The sequence below is a fragment of the Hyperoodon ampullatus genome, assembly GCF_949752795.1.
Source record: "Hyperoodon ampullatus genome assembly, chromosome: 5".
NCBI classification, from domain to species: domain Eukaryota; kingdom Metazoa; phylum Chordata; class Mammalia; order Artiodactyla; family Ziphiidae; genus Hyperoodon; species Hyperoodon ampullatus.
Genome location: NC_136918.1, coordinates 69,311,035 through 69,326,991, shown reverse-complemented (window position 1 = coordinate 69,326,991; position 15,957 = coordinate 69,311,035).

The window sequence follows — 15,957 nt, the reverse complement described above, 5'->3', positions numbered from 1 at the left end:
AAGGGACAGGCCGTTCCAGGCAGAAGGGGTTTCTGAGCAAGCAAACCTGGGGCTGCAGTGAGGCTGGCTGGAGTGGCCAGGGGCTACCTGGGGTAAAGGCAAAAGGTGGAAGACCTGGGTAGCCCAGAAATGGGATTTGTTCTTAGAGGTTCCTCAGAAGTTCTGCACACCTAGGCTGAAAAAAGCATACAAGTTGGATCATAGGAATATTCATTTTTGGAAACAAATGTTCGTGCAAAATAGTTTTCATTGGTAATAGAATTATGACCAGGTTTTAGGATAAGGAGCTACTACTGCTGGCTAGAGTGAGATTCTTGTCTTTTGATTCTTAAAGGACAAACAAGTACAGTCTAGCGCAAAGGGCTCTTGCCTGAGAGGCAGGAGGAATGAGGTCTAGTCGCAGCTCAACCACCCAAACTGGCTTCAGTCTCTTCTGTGTAAAATGCCAGGCGTGAGATGAACGCAATGATAATCAGAGGGAACTGCCAGTTTGGAACACGGTGGTTGTACCCTCCTTTAGCTGTGCCTACCCAGTGCAGGGAGACTTGCTAAATTGTCTTTTCTTGGGACTAACCTCAGTGACATCTTCCCACCTTCTATAAGAAGCCCTGTGCCCTCTTACTAGCATGCAAGTATCACATATTTTAGGTTTAAAAAATCCATTCCCCCCCCACATCAATGGTTTAATGGATGGGCCTATCATCTGAATTCAACAAAACAATTGAATGTTTGAAATTTGGTAAATGAGATGACTCAGATTTGAAATGGTGAGTAAACTGATGTAGCAGTCAGGAGAGTCTGGGTTCCCTGCAATAATGAATATGCCAAAATCTCAGGGCTTAAAATAGCAAAAGTTTACTTGCCGTTCTCACTATGAGTCCATTACTGGGTTGGCTGGGGGCCAACCAGGGGCAAGCTGATCGAACAGCTTCCTCAGGAGCCTGTTCCTTGCTGTGGCTGAGAGCAGAGACAACTGTCCTCAGGCTCGTGAAGTTCCTGCCAGAAGTGACATGTCACTTCTGCTCACCTTTTATGGGCCAAAGCCCATCACATGGCCAGGCCTAACTTCTTCAGAGGGTGGGAAGGTACAGTATCATTACGTTCCCCGGGAGGTAGGGAGCTGAAAGTATTGGGAACAGCACAAATGCCTACCACCACGTAAGTGCCAGGAGAGGCCCAACTTCATCATGAGTCTTTTGTATAACGTTATTCTTCTGCTAGGCCTGCCCTAACAAAATGCCACAGACTGGGTAGATTAAATAGCAAAAATTTTTCTCACAATTCTGAAGGCTAGAAGTCTGAGATCAAGGCTTGGCAGTACTGGTTTCTTCTGAAGCCTCTCTTCTTGGTTTGTGGATGGCCGTTTTCTCCGTGTCCTCACATGGTCTTCCCTCTGTGCCTGTCTGTGTCCTAATCTCCTCTTATAAGGACACCAGTCATATTGGACTAGGGCCCACCTTAATGACTTCATTGTACCTTGTCACCTCTTTAAAGTCTGGGGGTTAGGACTGAATTTGGGGTGAGGGGTGGGTGGAGCACAATTTATCCCATAACAGATATCATGTTAAAATTGGGGCCTGTCTCGTTAATTGGGGCTATGACAATGCTAGGAGTATACAGAACTTTTGGATACATCTTATCCCTATACTTGGTGCCAAAACTCTAATGAAATAAACTTCTGCAAACAAATTATTTCTTGCTATGACCTTTAAGACAGATGCTGTGATTAGAATTAAAAAAAAAAATTATTTATTTATTTATTTATTTTGCTTTATAACAAATTTAATCAGTTATACATATACATATGTTCCCATATCCCCTCCCTTTTGCGTCTCCCTCCCACCCTCCCTATCCCACCCCTCCAGGTGGTCACAAAGCACCGAGCTGATCTCTCTGTGCTCTGCGGCTGCTTCCCACTATCTATCTACCTTACATTTGGTAGTGTATATATGTCCATGCCGCTCTTTCACTTTGTCACAGCTTACCCTTCCCCCTCCCCATATCCTCAAGTCCATTCTCTAGTAGGTCTGTGTCTTTATTCCTGTCTTACCCCTATGTTCTTCATGACATTTTTTTCCCTTAAATTCCATATATATGTGTCAGCATACAGTATTTGTCTTTCTCTTTCTGACTTACTTCACTCTGTATGACAGACTCTAGGTCCATTCAATGGCAGGCCTATAGAGAAAGTTTCCCTAATTCATCGAACACCCTAAACTCTTTCTGAACTTATTAGATAGTACTGATTTAACTTTTTACTGGCTTAGTAATTCTCTTGTGATAGGTATATGGTAGAAAACCACAGACCAGTTAACTCTTATTGAATACTTCCCTGCTATTAGACACTGACCTAGGCTAGGGATTCTCAAACTTGCCTATATATCAGAATCCCAGTAGGTCTGGGATGGGCCTGAGATTTTGCATTTCTACCAGGCTCCCAGGTGCTGCTGGTACTGCTGCTTTGGGTCCAGGGACCAGGCTTCAAGCAGGGCTGGATTAGGAAGCTGTGGCTGGGGTGAGGCAAAACCAGCTTCACGTGCCTTCTCATCTGGGTGCCTGTGTTGGGGGGTGCTGGGAGCTACCAGGTTAATGTAGGTACGCACACTGGCACCTTCCAGGTACTGACAGACAACAAGCCAGGGAGAATCATCTAACCAGGACCAGCTCTTCTGTGTTTCTTCATCACTGCACAAACCATGTAACTAACCTTCCTCACTCTGCACGAGGCCTGCCTCCTCTTGGCTCACTTTTCAGTCATTCTGGTTTTGTTTTTAGAACAGAGTGTCCTGGTAGAACATTCTTTTTAACAGTTATGCCAACTCCACCAGTCTTGAGAAAGAAAAAGACTTACCCAAATCCTTTTTCCATTTCCAACAGTGCTGTTGTCACAAACAAAAATTCCTTGGGCCCAGGGTTAACTTCGACCAGTTCTGCTTTGGGCATCACGGAGCTCCCTGCCGAGACACAGCATGGCAGCCTGTACTCACTCTCTTCTTGACATCCCTGCCCTCCTACTGGGGCTGCAGGCTCTGGCCCTGCCATTAGGACTGGTGGTTTTTAGTTCCCCAAGGAGCAGGGACAGCCAGGGAGGTGACAAGTGTATATGCCCAGAGGTGGCTGAGGCAGACACTGTTCTCTGCCTACCCAATATCCGTTCTTCTTTTCTTCCTTACTAAGCAGATCCCAGTGTTGTTAAGGGTGGCAATGTGTCCCGTAAATGCTGTGGCAATGCCCTTGCAGCCAGCAGTAGCTGTGTGACCCAGTACTGACCAATGACATCCAAGGAGTTTCTGCATGGGGCTGCCAGGAATGGCTTTTAAAAGGGGTATGGCTCAGCTGGGGTGCTCTTATGCCCTTCCCTTTCCCTTTTTTTCCTTCCTGGAATTCAGGTGCAAGGCTTGGAGTTGCAGCAGCCACTTTGCTACAAGAGCTGCACACTGAGGAAGTTAAAGCAGGAAGAAAGAAGGAGGCTGCCTCTTTCATTGCGGAGCACAGGCTCCAGACGCACAGGCTCAGCGGCCATGGCTCAAGGGCCCAGCCGCTCCGCGGCATGTGGGATCTTCCTGGACCGGGGCACGAGCCCGTGTCCCCTGCATCGGCAGGCGGACTCTCAACCACTGCGCCACCAGGGAAGCCCGAGCCTGCCTCTTGAATGACTTCCCTGCAGCTGCTGATCTCCAGACTTCCTCTTCTGTGAGAAAACAAACCCCTTACTCAGCGGGGCCTCTGTCAGGTTTCTGGTGACTCAGTTACCCGCAAGGGCTCTGCCACAGGCAGCATGGTGTCTGGGAAGGAAAAGAAGTGATTGGGAAAGGACATGCGCATGCTCCCTGCCACTGATGATGATGATGAGAAATGGTAACCACCATTTCCTGAGCACTTACTGTAGCTCAAGCACGATGCCAAGCCCAGGACACACAGAACCCTGGAGTTGAAAGGAATCTCAAGCAACATCCAGCCTCACCCTTTCCCCTGTGGCTGGCAAACTTGGAAGTGGCGAGGCGGGTGGAGGACTTGCATGGGAGCTGGGAGCCGAGCATTCTGTATAGAAAGGATAAATCATGTCTCCCAGTTTCCAAATGTATCAAGACACTGTTGTGATTAATGTAATAGAATAATATATATAATAGAATAATATATATTAATATGTAGAATGATATATAATATATATTAATATAATAAAAGCATCGCTGAATGCAGGGGTTGTGACCATGATGAATTTTCTGGTGCGTGTGTGTTTAAAGGGTTTTCATACCCCAGGAGTCATGACCACCTTCTCATGCAGACCTGCCCTGTGCTGTTCCTTCTCCTGAGAAAGTTCCCTGGGAATCTCAGGGCCTTTCTTACCTTGAGTTCAGCTCTGCCTCTGGCTAAGTTCTACCACTGATCTGGTCCACATGAGGGCAGTTGAGAATAAGCCCCTCCAAATATTTGGAAATCAGCAGTCGTATGTCCTTGTACCTCTTACCCCATTGTCACCTCGACCTAGGGTGACAGCTTGTCCTGGTTTGCCTAGGATTATCCCAGCTTTAAAACTGAAAGCTCTGGGACTTCCCTGGTGGGCCAGTGGTTAAGACTTCAGCTTCCAGTGCAGGAGGTGTGGCTTCGAACCCTGGTCGGGGAGCCAAGATCCTACGTGCCTTGTGGTCAAAAACCAAAACATAAAACAGAAGCAATACTGTAACAAATTCAAGAAAGACTTTAAAAGTGGTCCACATCAAAAAAAATCTTTTAAACAAAACAAAACAAAACCCTGAAAGCTCTGTGTCTGGAAACCTTCTCAGTCCTGGGCAAATCAGGATGGTTAAGGGCCTAACCCGTACCTGTCTACCCTTTTTCAGGCTAAGCAGTGTGTTTCCTAAAATGTTGGTAGTAGAATGAGGTGTCTCCTCCCATCCTGTTCCTCCTCTCTGGCACACTCCAGCTTGTCAATGTCACTCATAAAATGCAGCACCTGGAACCAGAGGCAATAGTGTTGAGTTCAGCAGACCTGTCAATGCAGTCAATCTGTAACCAACTGTACAACCATTGGCTCATAACTGTACACGTGGTCAATTAAAACCATAGGGCTGGGCTTCCCTGGTGGTGCAGTGGTTGAGAGTCCGCCTGCTGATGCAGGGAACACGGGTTCGTGCCCTGGTCCGGGAAGATCCCACATGCCGCGGAGTGGCTGGGCCCGTGAGCCATGGCCGCTGAGCCTGCGCGTCCGGAGCCTGTGCTCTGCAACCGGAGAGGCCACAACAGTGAGAGGCCCGTATACAGCGAAAACAAACAAAAAAACAAACCATAGGGCTTATTTCCCTCAAGTCTGGTTTCCCTGCTCACACCCTGGATTTGGCAATTGGCTTTTTCGAACTAATGGCAGTTTGTTTTTTAATTTATTCTAGTTTAACATTTTGGCTTGGGGCCAGACATCATTCTTGTTCAGGTGATGTGAATTGTGAGCATGTAGCATCTCTTATTGGTGGTCTCACCCCTGCGTGCGACTTCTGAATATTTGGTAAACACTTCTTCTATGCTCTCATCCAATTGTTGATTATGTTTGACAAAGAGCCCTGGGGCACAGCACCGAGACATACTTTTAGAGTAACAACAAGCTGTCAGTCAATAATCTGTAGTTTTCTTGTTCAGCCACCTAGGAATCCATCTCACTGTGTTTTGGCCCTTGGGGGTAAACCACAATGACTTTGAGCATATGCTCCTGAAAAATAAAGATACTTTAGGGGCTGAAGCCTTTCCCAAAAATGCGAGGGTGTCACCAGGTCAACCCCACCTGAATGAGCACAGATAGTTGAGGCACTGACCCTATAATTACGTGGGCGGTTTACTCCCTGCAAAGCCCTAATGGTCAATTGACTCCCTTTGGTCACTGACAGGTCTTTGAGTCTCCTCCTCTCACCAGAAATTATTTAGTAACCCCCTGGGGAGTTCAGATTGATTTGCTTAGTATTCCAAGATTTTATTCTGTCACATAAAGAAATTGGTACCGTGGGATATATTATACTTTCAAATGTATCCTCTTAGAACTTGTGTTTTAACTTTTCTATTCCTCTACCTGTTCCTATAACCTCGATTACAACTGAGCTATGGCCTACAGAGAAATGCCCGGGTCTTAAATATGCAGTTCCAAGAGTTTTGACAAATGTATGGATCCACATAACGAGTACCCCAATCAAGATACAGAGCATGTCCATCACCCTAGGAAGGTCCCCTCCTTTACCCTTCACACAGTCTAAGGCTCTAACATGGCAACAGATCTCAGACACCATGCAAATATAATTAGGGTGGAGTAAATAAGCTATAAAAATAAAATTAAGAGATATACATGATTTGAATGTCCCTCCTACATTCAACTGTCCCTCCAGTTTAGAATGTCCCTCCCTCTCCATGGGGCAAGGTAACCAAGTGTTTACTACATTGTTTCCCCACAATTCCCGTTGCATAAGTTTTTTCAAATAGCTCAATATGTCATAACAATTAAAGCGTTTATTCTGTGTTGTAACTTGTAGTATTTAACAAATATGTATATAAAATTGAATCTGTCTGGACATGAGTGTCATTAGGTATGTAAGGACCAATGTCATGATAATTGATTGGCAGAATTGACCCATGAAGCCTGCAGCCAGCAGAGGTGCAGGAGTGGGTGCCGGCTGGCCTCCACCACTGGTTTGTGTTGGCTGCTGTTTAAGGAGACCTGCATTTGCAAATGCATCGCCGACTGCTGTGGCTGACACACCTGCAGGTGTCTGGTGAATGTGATTGGTGGGGCCTGGCTTTGCAAATAGTGAAGACTTCTTTTGTTGCCAGAGAGGAACTGGACTGGCCCATTCATCATAAGTGGACAGAAGATAACTCTCTGTAATACTACCTCGTAAAGAGTGTGGAAATTGTAAATCGTGAAACATTTATTATGATGGTGACGTTAGGAAAACTCTGGGAAGTTCTTTAAGTCGGATAGCAAATTATGCTTTAGGAATCCTGTCTCAGGTTCAGCGTTGGTGTTTTTGCCCAACTATGGTTAAATACTACTCACATCACTGGGTAGCAATGAAGAAATATTAGCAGTAACATCAGTAATAACCACCACCATTATGACAGCAATAGCAACCGTTACTGTCTGCTCACGGGCTGGATGCTGTGTTGCGGAGCTTATGTAAATCATATTAACTAATTCCCACGGCTGCACCATTTATAGATGAAGTAATTGGAGTCAGACAGGTTAAGTAACTTGCCTAACAGGGCTACACCACATTAACAGCAGCATTTGTACTAGTCAGTGTCCCAGGGGAGAACAGATGGCCAACTTAAATTGGGCGATCAGAAGTGAGTATACATAAGGTGTGGGCAGGGTTTAAGGAAACCATAAGGGCTACTAACAGTGGGGCCCTTGGACCTCTAAGCCAGTGGAGCAGAGGAGAACGCTGGGGACAGTGAGGCTGTGTGGAGAGGGCTCTTTCAGGAGCTGCGGTCTTTGGTTGAGAGTCACAGTCAGTCATGGGGACATCCACGGATACGGGGAGGATAGATGCTCTGACCTCAGAGCACTTGCCTGCCTCCACTCCACTGGGCTCTCTGTTGATAAACCCAGTGGAAGCAGGTGGTGAAGCCCCGTTGACATAGTCGAGTATTGGTACTGAAAACTTCTTTCAGTCTATGCATTGCTTTTTTCACTTCATGTATGCTGAATTTTGTTCTACATATGTTTTACACTTTAATGTAATCAGAGTTAGATTTTCTTTCATGGTTTGTGCTTTTATCTCATTGAAGAAATTCCTTTCCTACTCAGATGTCATAAAAATAGGCTCTTATTTTCTTCTATATGTGTTAAGATGTTGTTTTCCACATTGGGTCTCTAGTATCCATAATTTTGTATGTGCGGGTGAAAAAGTGATTTTTCCCCCCAATCAATAGCCAGTTGTCCCAGCATCATTCACTGGTCTAAACTGTAATGCCACCCTTGCCATGAATGGGGTTTTCACACATGTGGGGACCTGCATGTAAATGTGTTCCTTGGTTGATTTGTCTATCTGGGCTTGTTATTTTATAGACACCTGGCACTCGTTATTTTAGTGTCTCCTTCTTAGTAAGTTATATTATCCAGAAGTGTGTCACCATCTCCTTCTCTTCTTCCTCCTTCTTCAATTTTTTTCTTAGCTGTACTTTTCCTTTTGTTACTTGCTATTAATCTGAGAATGAACTTGACAAGTTCCATGAAAAAAATTTGTTGGGGTTTTGTCTGGAATTGCATGGCATTTATCGATTAATTTGGAGAGAACTGACTTATTTAAAATATTAAGTTTTGGGGAATTCCCTGGTGGTCCAGTGGTTAAGACTTGGCGCTTTCACTGCTGTGGGCCTGGGTTCCATCCCTGGTCGGGGAACTAAGATCCCACAAGCCGCAGGGCCCAGCCAAAAATAACCCAACAGAATGAACAAACAAAAATATTAAGTTTTGCCATTTGTGACTGTGGTAGATATGTCTACTTGTTTAGGTGTACTTCATTTTCATGTCCTTCATTATAATCTGATAATTTTCCCTGGATCATGTACTATTTTTGTTAGAATTTTTTTCCTAGTTTAATACCTGGTGGTTTTGTTTTGTTTTGTATTAAGATTGGAAACTTCTTTTTTATTAAATTTTTTATTAGTTGACTTGTCTAAATACTCTTTTTTATCTGTTGATCTTTTATATTTAGCAATCTGTTAAAATGTCATATTAGGTATAATAGTTTTAAAGAATCTCTTAGATTTTCTATGCTGTGGTAGGCAAAAGTCTAAGAAAGTCCCCAAGATTTTCACCTTCTGATATACACCCCCATGTAATCTCCTCCACTGAGTGTGGCAAGATCTGTGAATATGGTGGAATAGTCACTCCCTTGAATAGGTTATTTTATATGGCAAAGATGATGGGATAGTCACTCCCATTACTGTTATATCATACAAGACTCAGTCTTAGCCCATGGAAAGGAAAGACTCTCCTGGAGGCTTTGAGTAAGTACACTGTCATAGTGCGGGGCATGTGGCAAGGGACTGCGGGCAGTTTCTGGGAGCTGAGAGCAGTTCCCAGACGATCAAGGAGATGGAAACCTCAGTCCTACAACCACAGGAAGTTAATTCTGCCAACAACTGCATGAGCTTGGACGAGGACCCTGAGCTCCAACTGAGAATAGAAACAGGGCGCCACCTTGATTTCTGCCTTCTGAGACCTTGAGCAGAGAACAAAATTCTACTGAACTATGAGGTAATAAGTGTGTACTGTTTGAAGCTGCTATACTTGTGATAATTTATTACCCTGCAACAGAAAACAAATACATACATAAACAATTATATTGTCTGCAATTAATGGTAAGATTTTTTTCTTCCTTTCCAACCATTAAACATTTTATATTCACCTCTGGTCTTACTGTGGGTGCTGAAACCTTGGGTTAAATAGAAGAGCTGATATTGAAAATCCCTGAATTTTTCTTGATTGTGAGGAAACATTTCCAATGTTTCATCATTTAGTATAATGTTTGCTGTAATTTCTTGGAGGACATCTTTTATGAGGTCATAAGCTTTCCCTTCTATTTCTACTTTGCTAAGAGTTTATTTTCTAATTATAAATGGGTTTTAAGTTGTTAAATGAGTTTTCCAGATCTATGGAAATAATTATGTATTTTTCCTTTTATAACATGCTAACTGGCCCCTACATTGATAGACTTTCTGAAGCTAAACCACTGTTTCATTCTGGAAGAGAACCTTACTTTATTTTTTATTTTTTAGGTTTTAATACATTGCTGGATTTAGTTTGCTAACATCTTATTTAAGATTTTTGTTATCTTTCTTCAAATATTTGGAAAACTATCAAGGATTGTTGCTTTTTTTTCTTTTTAAATAGAATTTTTCTTTAAGAGCAGTTTTAGGTTCACAGCAAAGTTGAACAGAAAGTACAGAGTGTTCTCATAAACTCCATCTCTCACCACCCTCCCAGACTCCCTCGTTATCAACATTCTTCACAGAGTGGTACATTTGTTAACAACTGATGAATCTACGTTGACACATTGTTATCACCAAAAGTCCATAGTTCACATTAGGTTTCACTCTTGGCTTTGTACATTCTATGGGTTTTAACAAATGCATAAGGACATGTATCCACCACTATAGTATCATACAGAGTACTTTTACTGCTCTAAAAATCCTCTGCAATCTGCTGATTCATCCCTCCCTACCTCCAACCCCTAGCAACCACTGATCTTTTTACTGTCTGCATAGTTTTGCCTCTTTTACAATGTCATATAGTTGGAATCATACAGTATGCAGCTTTTCAAATTGGCTTCTTTCACTTCATAATACGCATTTAAGTTTTTTCCATGTCTTTTCATGACTTGATACCTTATTTCTTTTTAGCACTCAGTAATATTCCATTGTCTGCATGTACCACAGTTTATCTGTTCACCCCTGAAGGACATCTTTTTTTTTTTTTTTTTTTTTGCGATACGTGGGCCTCTCACGGTTGTGGCCTCTCCCGCTGCGGAGCACAAGCTCCAGACACGCAGGCTCAGCGGCCATGGCTCACAGGCCCATCCGCTCCGCGGCATGTGGGATCTTCCTGGACCGGGGCACGAACCTGCATCCCCTGCATCGGCAGGCGGACTCCCAACCACTGCGCCACCAGGGAAGCCCTGAAGGACATCTTGGTTGCTTCCCGGTTTTCGTAATTATGAATAAAGCTGCTATAAACATCCATGTGCAGGTTTTTGTGTGGACATAAGTTTTCAAGTCCTTTGGGTAAATACTAAGGAGTATGATTGCTGGATCATAGGTAAGAGTATGTTTAGTTTTGCAAGAAACTGCCAAACTGTCTTCCCAAGTTGCTGAACCATTTTGAAAGATCATTGCCATTTTTTAGCTGTTGAATTTTTTTTTATTACTGATTTGACTTTTTTTTTATTTTTATTTTTTAAATTTATTTTTGGCTGCATTGGGTCTTTGTTGCTGTGTGCGGGCTTTCTCTAGTTGCGGTCAGCAGGGGCCACTCTTCGTTGTGGTGCGCGGGCCTCTCCCTGCGGTGGCCTCTCTTGTTGCAGAGCACAGGCTCTAGGTGCGTGGGCTCAGTAGTTGTGGCTCGTGGGCTCTAGAGCACAAGCTCAGCAGTTATGGCACACGGGCCCAGCCGCTCCACGGCATGTGGGATCTTCCCGGACCAGGGCTCGAACCTGTGTCCCCTGCATTAGCAGGTGGATTCCCAACCACTGCGCCACCAGGGAAGCCCCTGACTTATTTTTTTAAGTTTATAGATCTTTTCAGTCTTTTAAAATTCTTGTTTGATTTTTAAATTATTTTTCTAGAAAATTGTCTACTGCATCTAATTATTTATTGTTCTATTGTTCACAGCTTTCATGAAATTAAAAAAAATTCCCATATCAATATTTATATTTAATTTTCATATTTAGTATTATTTATTTGTGCCTTTTCTTGTTTATTACTGACTAATTTTGGAGAGTTTATCCATTTTACAGGTCTGTAAAGAGTCAGCTTTTGATTTTTATTAAACCTAGTTAGTTAGCTTTGTTTTTACTCCATTCACTTCTGTTCTTACATTTATTAGTTCCTTCTTTCTACTTTGTTTTATTATTATTTTTATAACTTCTTCAACTGAATGCTTTAGATCATTAGCTTTTAATTTTTCTTCTTTTCTACTATATCTATTTTTTTCTCTAAGCATTGTTGCATTCCACATATAGAATGCCACCCATTTCTAAATATTTTGTAATTTTTATAATGCTTTATTCTTTAACACATGAAATATTTAGAAAACTATTTCTTATTGTTCAAATACATTGATGCATTTTAAAAATCTGTTTTTGATTGTATTTTCTTGGTGGTACCGAGTTTTTGTATTTACTGAGATTCCTTTTGTTGTTGTTCAGTGGTCAATTTTTGTAAATATTCAACTTTTATAAATGTTTTAAGTGTGACAGGAAAAAAAATATGTTCCTAACATTGGGCACATGGTCGGATTATTCCAAATTTTTGAAATACTAATTCTTTCTGGTATCCTTACAGGGTAGTCTGCCTTTTCTTAGATCGAAAGGCTTTTGGAGTCCCAGACTAGCTCTCAGTTTAATTTTTTGGTTTTTTTGTGTTTTTGTGTTTTTTTGAACATCTTTATTTTATTTTTTTATACAGCAGGTTCTTATTAGTTATCTATTTTATATATATTAGTGTATATATGTCAATCCCAATCTCCCAATTCATCCCCCCCACCCCAATTTCCCACCGTGGTGTCCATACATTTGTTCTCTACATCCGTGTCTCTATTTCTGCCTTGCACTCAGTTTAATTTTTTGGTTGAGGATTCCTGTGCTCTGGGAATAATGTAAACGTGACTACTATTTCTGTGAGTGAGTAAGCCTGGGGATTTGATTTCATGTGAAAGACTTACTATTCTTTATCCATAGCAGCAGACAGATGACAAACTCACTGGACACACACAGTCCTGGGGGAATCACTTATATTTATGTGTATAGTTTTTCTAGCCCCCTTTTCATGGAAGGGTTCACAGAGAGTTACAAAACTTGTACTACGTTTACCAGAAATTTGAGAGGTGACTCTCTCAATGAACACTTGGTTAAATGATACAGAAGTGCCAATTACAAGGGGAAAAAATATATAACAGTATAAGCTTAGGTTTTCATTGTAGTGCTTATTATAGCACCTATTTCCAACACTACTTTTGAGCTTGATAGAAAGACGTCAGTCACATATAATATTTTAAAATTATCTTTTTAAAACTTCTACTGAGTTGGCTGAAGCTACTAATTAGGTTGCTCAGCTATCTTAGCCAACTTATTCTGTATTTGAGAAATTAGGAACTAAAAGGAATTATTTATTATCTATTTGTGCCACTGTCTACAGAAAATGAGATCAGCTTTGACTAAGATTTGCTGTGTACCAGTGGTTTGAGGATTTTCCTTCTGCTTTTACACAAAATAAATTTTATAATATGTGGGACAGGGACTTTCCAAATTTCTCACTTACTTATTACTACGTCCTACTGAGCTGATTACAGTATTTTTGATCCAGCAGCCCTACAGATGGAAGGCCACTGAAGACTTTAGTAGACCCCCATTTGGGACTATAATCACTCTGAATGAAGAAACCTAAGTTTTCTTTTTAGACTGTAGTATTCACATTTTATTTTTTTTATTTAAAAAAATTTTTTAACATCTTTATTGGAGTATAATTGCTTTACAGTGGTGTGTTAGTTTCTGCTTTATAACAAAGTGAATCAGTTATACATACACATATGTTTCCATATCTCTTCCCTCTTGAATCTCCCTCCCTCCCACCCTCCCTATCCCACCCCTCTAGGTGGTCACAAAGCACTGAACTGATCTCCCTGTGCTACGCGGCTGCTTCCCACTAGCTATCTATTTTACGTCTGGTAGTGTTTATATGTCCATGCCACTCTCTCACTTTGTCCCAGCTTACCCTTCCCCCTCCCCGCATCCTCAAGTCCATTCTCTAGTAGGTCTGTGTCGTTATTCCTGTCTTGCCCCTAGGTTCTTCATGACTTTTTTTGTTTGTTTTTTTAGATTCCATATATATGTATTAGCATACGGTAATACGGTATTTGTTTTTCTCTTTCTGACTTACTTCACTCTGTATGACAGATTTTAGGTCCATCCATCTCACTACAAATAATTCAATTTCGAAGAAACCTAAGTATTAATAACTAAAGTGTGACGTATTTGGAGGAAGTAGGATTGGGGTGAGATAAAGTCTTTTTTAGGTCTAAAAACAAGGTTGCCCTTTGACATCTTGATGAAGGCAAGACATCTTAAATGCTTAAACCATCTGACTTAATATTTAATAAAGATGTACCTTTACTCTATGTTAATCCACCACAGTTCTGAGCTCAGTTACTTTTGACTCATTTATTTTTCTCAGGCTGTGAAAGAGGACGGGTGGAAGGGTGCCACTGAAGTATGCCAAGTGTCTCCCATTCCTCTGAGCTGGCTCACCCCCACCTGCTGCCAGCCCATCTTCTTCCTCTGACTCAAAACAGCACCTTGTGACTTTTATAAACATTTTTATCAGCAACGTTAATTCTTGAAATCATTATTTTAATTATGTGACAGGCAGGATTGTTTTGTTTATACTAACCCCCAGATTGAATCATAATACTGTACATATTGTAGGTGTTCCATAAACTGGTTGGTTCAGAAAGAAGTAACTCTACTAATGGTCGATAATATTTTTTGAGCACTTGCTCTATGCCAGGTGCTGGGATAAGAGCTTTAAATGGGCTGATTTTTGATCATCAGGCCAATTGTATAAGGAGGAAGCAAGTCGTTTATTGTGAAATTTAGAGCTCAGCAAGATTTGAATCCTCATTAACTGTTGTTCTGCTGGCTTGCACTGTCCAGGTTATTTCTTTTGTTGTTCACTTATACTCTACTCTTTATCCCAACCTTGACCTTGAAACATAAGGTAATTTTATTGCCTTGAGAGAATAGTTCTTAAAGGTATAAAAATAATTTTAAAAAGAACTCTTTCTCATTTTGATGCAGTCACAGGAACCGTTTTTTCTCTTCCTCATTGGTAGTGTGTCCAGAATGGCAAGACATACTTAGATCACCTTATAACCCTTGACAGAGGATGGAGAAAGAAGACAAGTCCTAAACTATATGGAAGGACTGATTGATGGAATAAATGAACAAAGGACCAGGACCATAGCTTCTGTTTCACAAAGTTCTGTGTAACAGAGAGAATATGAGCTTTGGGATTCGACCAGGTTTGAAATACCGTCTGCTGCTTACTGATGATGTCACCTGGGACCCATTACATAAGCTCTCTCAGCCACAGTTGCCTTGAGGAAAGAAAGAGTAGAAAAGAAAATAACATGGTGGTGAATGAAATCTCACACTATAAGTAGGTTACAAACCATAATTCAAAAAGACATATGCACCCCAATGTTCATTGCAGCATTGTTTACAATAGCCAAGTCATGGAAGCAATCAAAATGCCCACTGACAGACAAATGTATAAAGAAGATGTGGTACATACATGCAATGGAATATTACACAGCCATAAAAAGGAACGAAACTGGGTCATTTGTAGAAACATGGATGGACCCAGAGACTGTCATACAGACTGAAGTAAGTCAGAAAGAGAAAAACAAATATCATATATTAACGCATATATGTGGAATCTAGAAAAATGGTACAGATGAACAGGTTTGCAAGGCAGAAATAGAGACACAGACATAGAGAACAAAAGTATGGACACCAACTGGGGAAAGGGAGGGTGGGATGAACTGGGAGACTGGGATTGACATATATACACTAATATGTATAAAACAGATAACTAATGAGAACCTGTTGTATAGCTCAGGGAACTCTATTCAGTGCTCTGTGGTGACCTAAATGCGAAGGAAATCCAAAGAAGAGGGGATATATGTATACATATGACTGATTCACTTTGCTGTACAGTAAAAACTAACAAAACATTGTAAAACAACTGTACTCCAATTAAAAAAAATAATAAATGGTAACAATTACAAGACAGAAAAAGAAAAGAGAAAAGTGGGTTACAACAAAACCTGTTAAATCAGAGCACCTTATTGTAATGCAAGTCCTTAAAGACACTTCCTGCCAGCACTGCTAATGACGGAGAAAAGCAGTGGAGGCACTTTTCCCCACGCTCACTCTCTTGTGCACCCCCTTTGCCCAGAATTGGTCTCTACAAGGAAACAGGACTCCCAGAGGGTAGCTGAGTCCATGTCCAGGGCAGAGAAAACCTCAGGATATATGTGGAGCAAAGCAAGAATGATTTCCAGGACTTCCGGAGTTGTGCTGAAAGGACACAGGAGTTGACCTGGGGAGGTTCCCACCTGCCTTTGACCATCACAAAGAAAATGGTAATTATAGTTGGAACTGTTGAATTTGTACAAAGTTAATAACATTTAAAAGA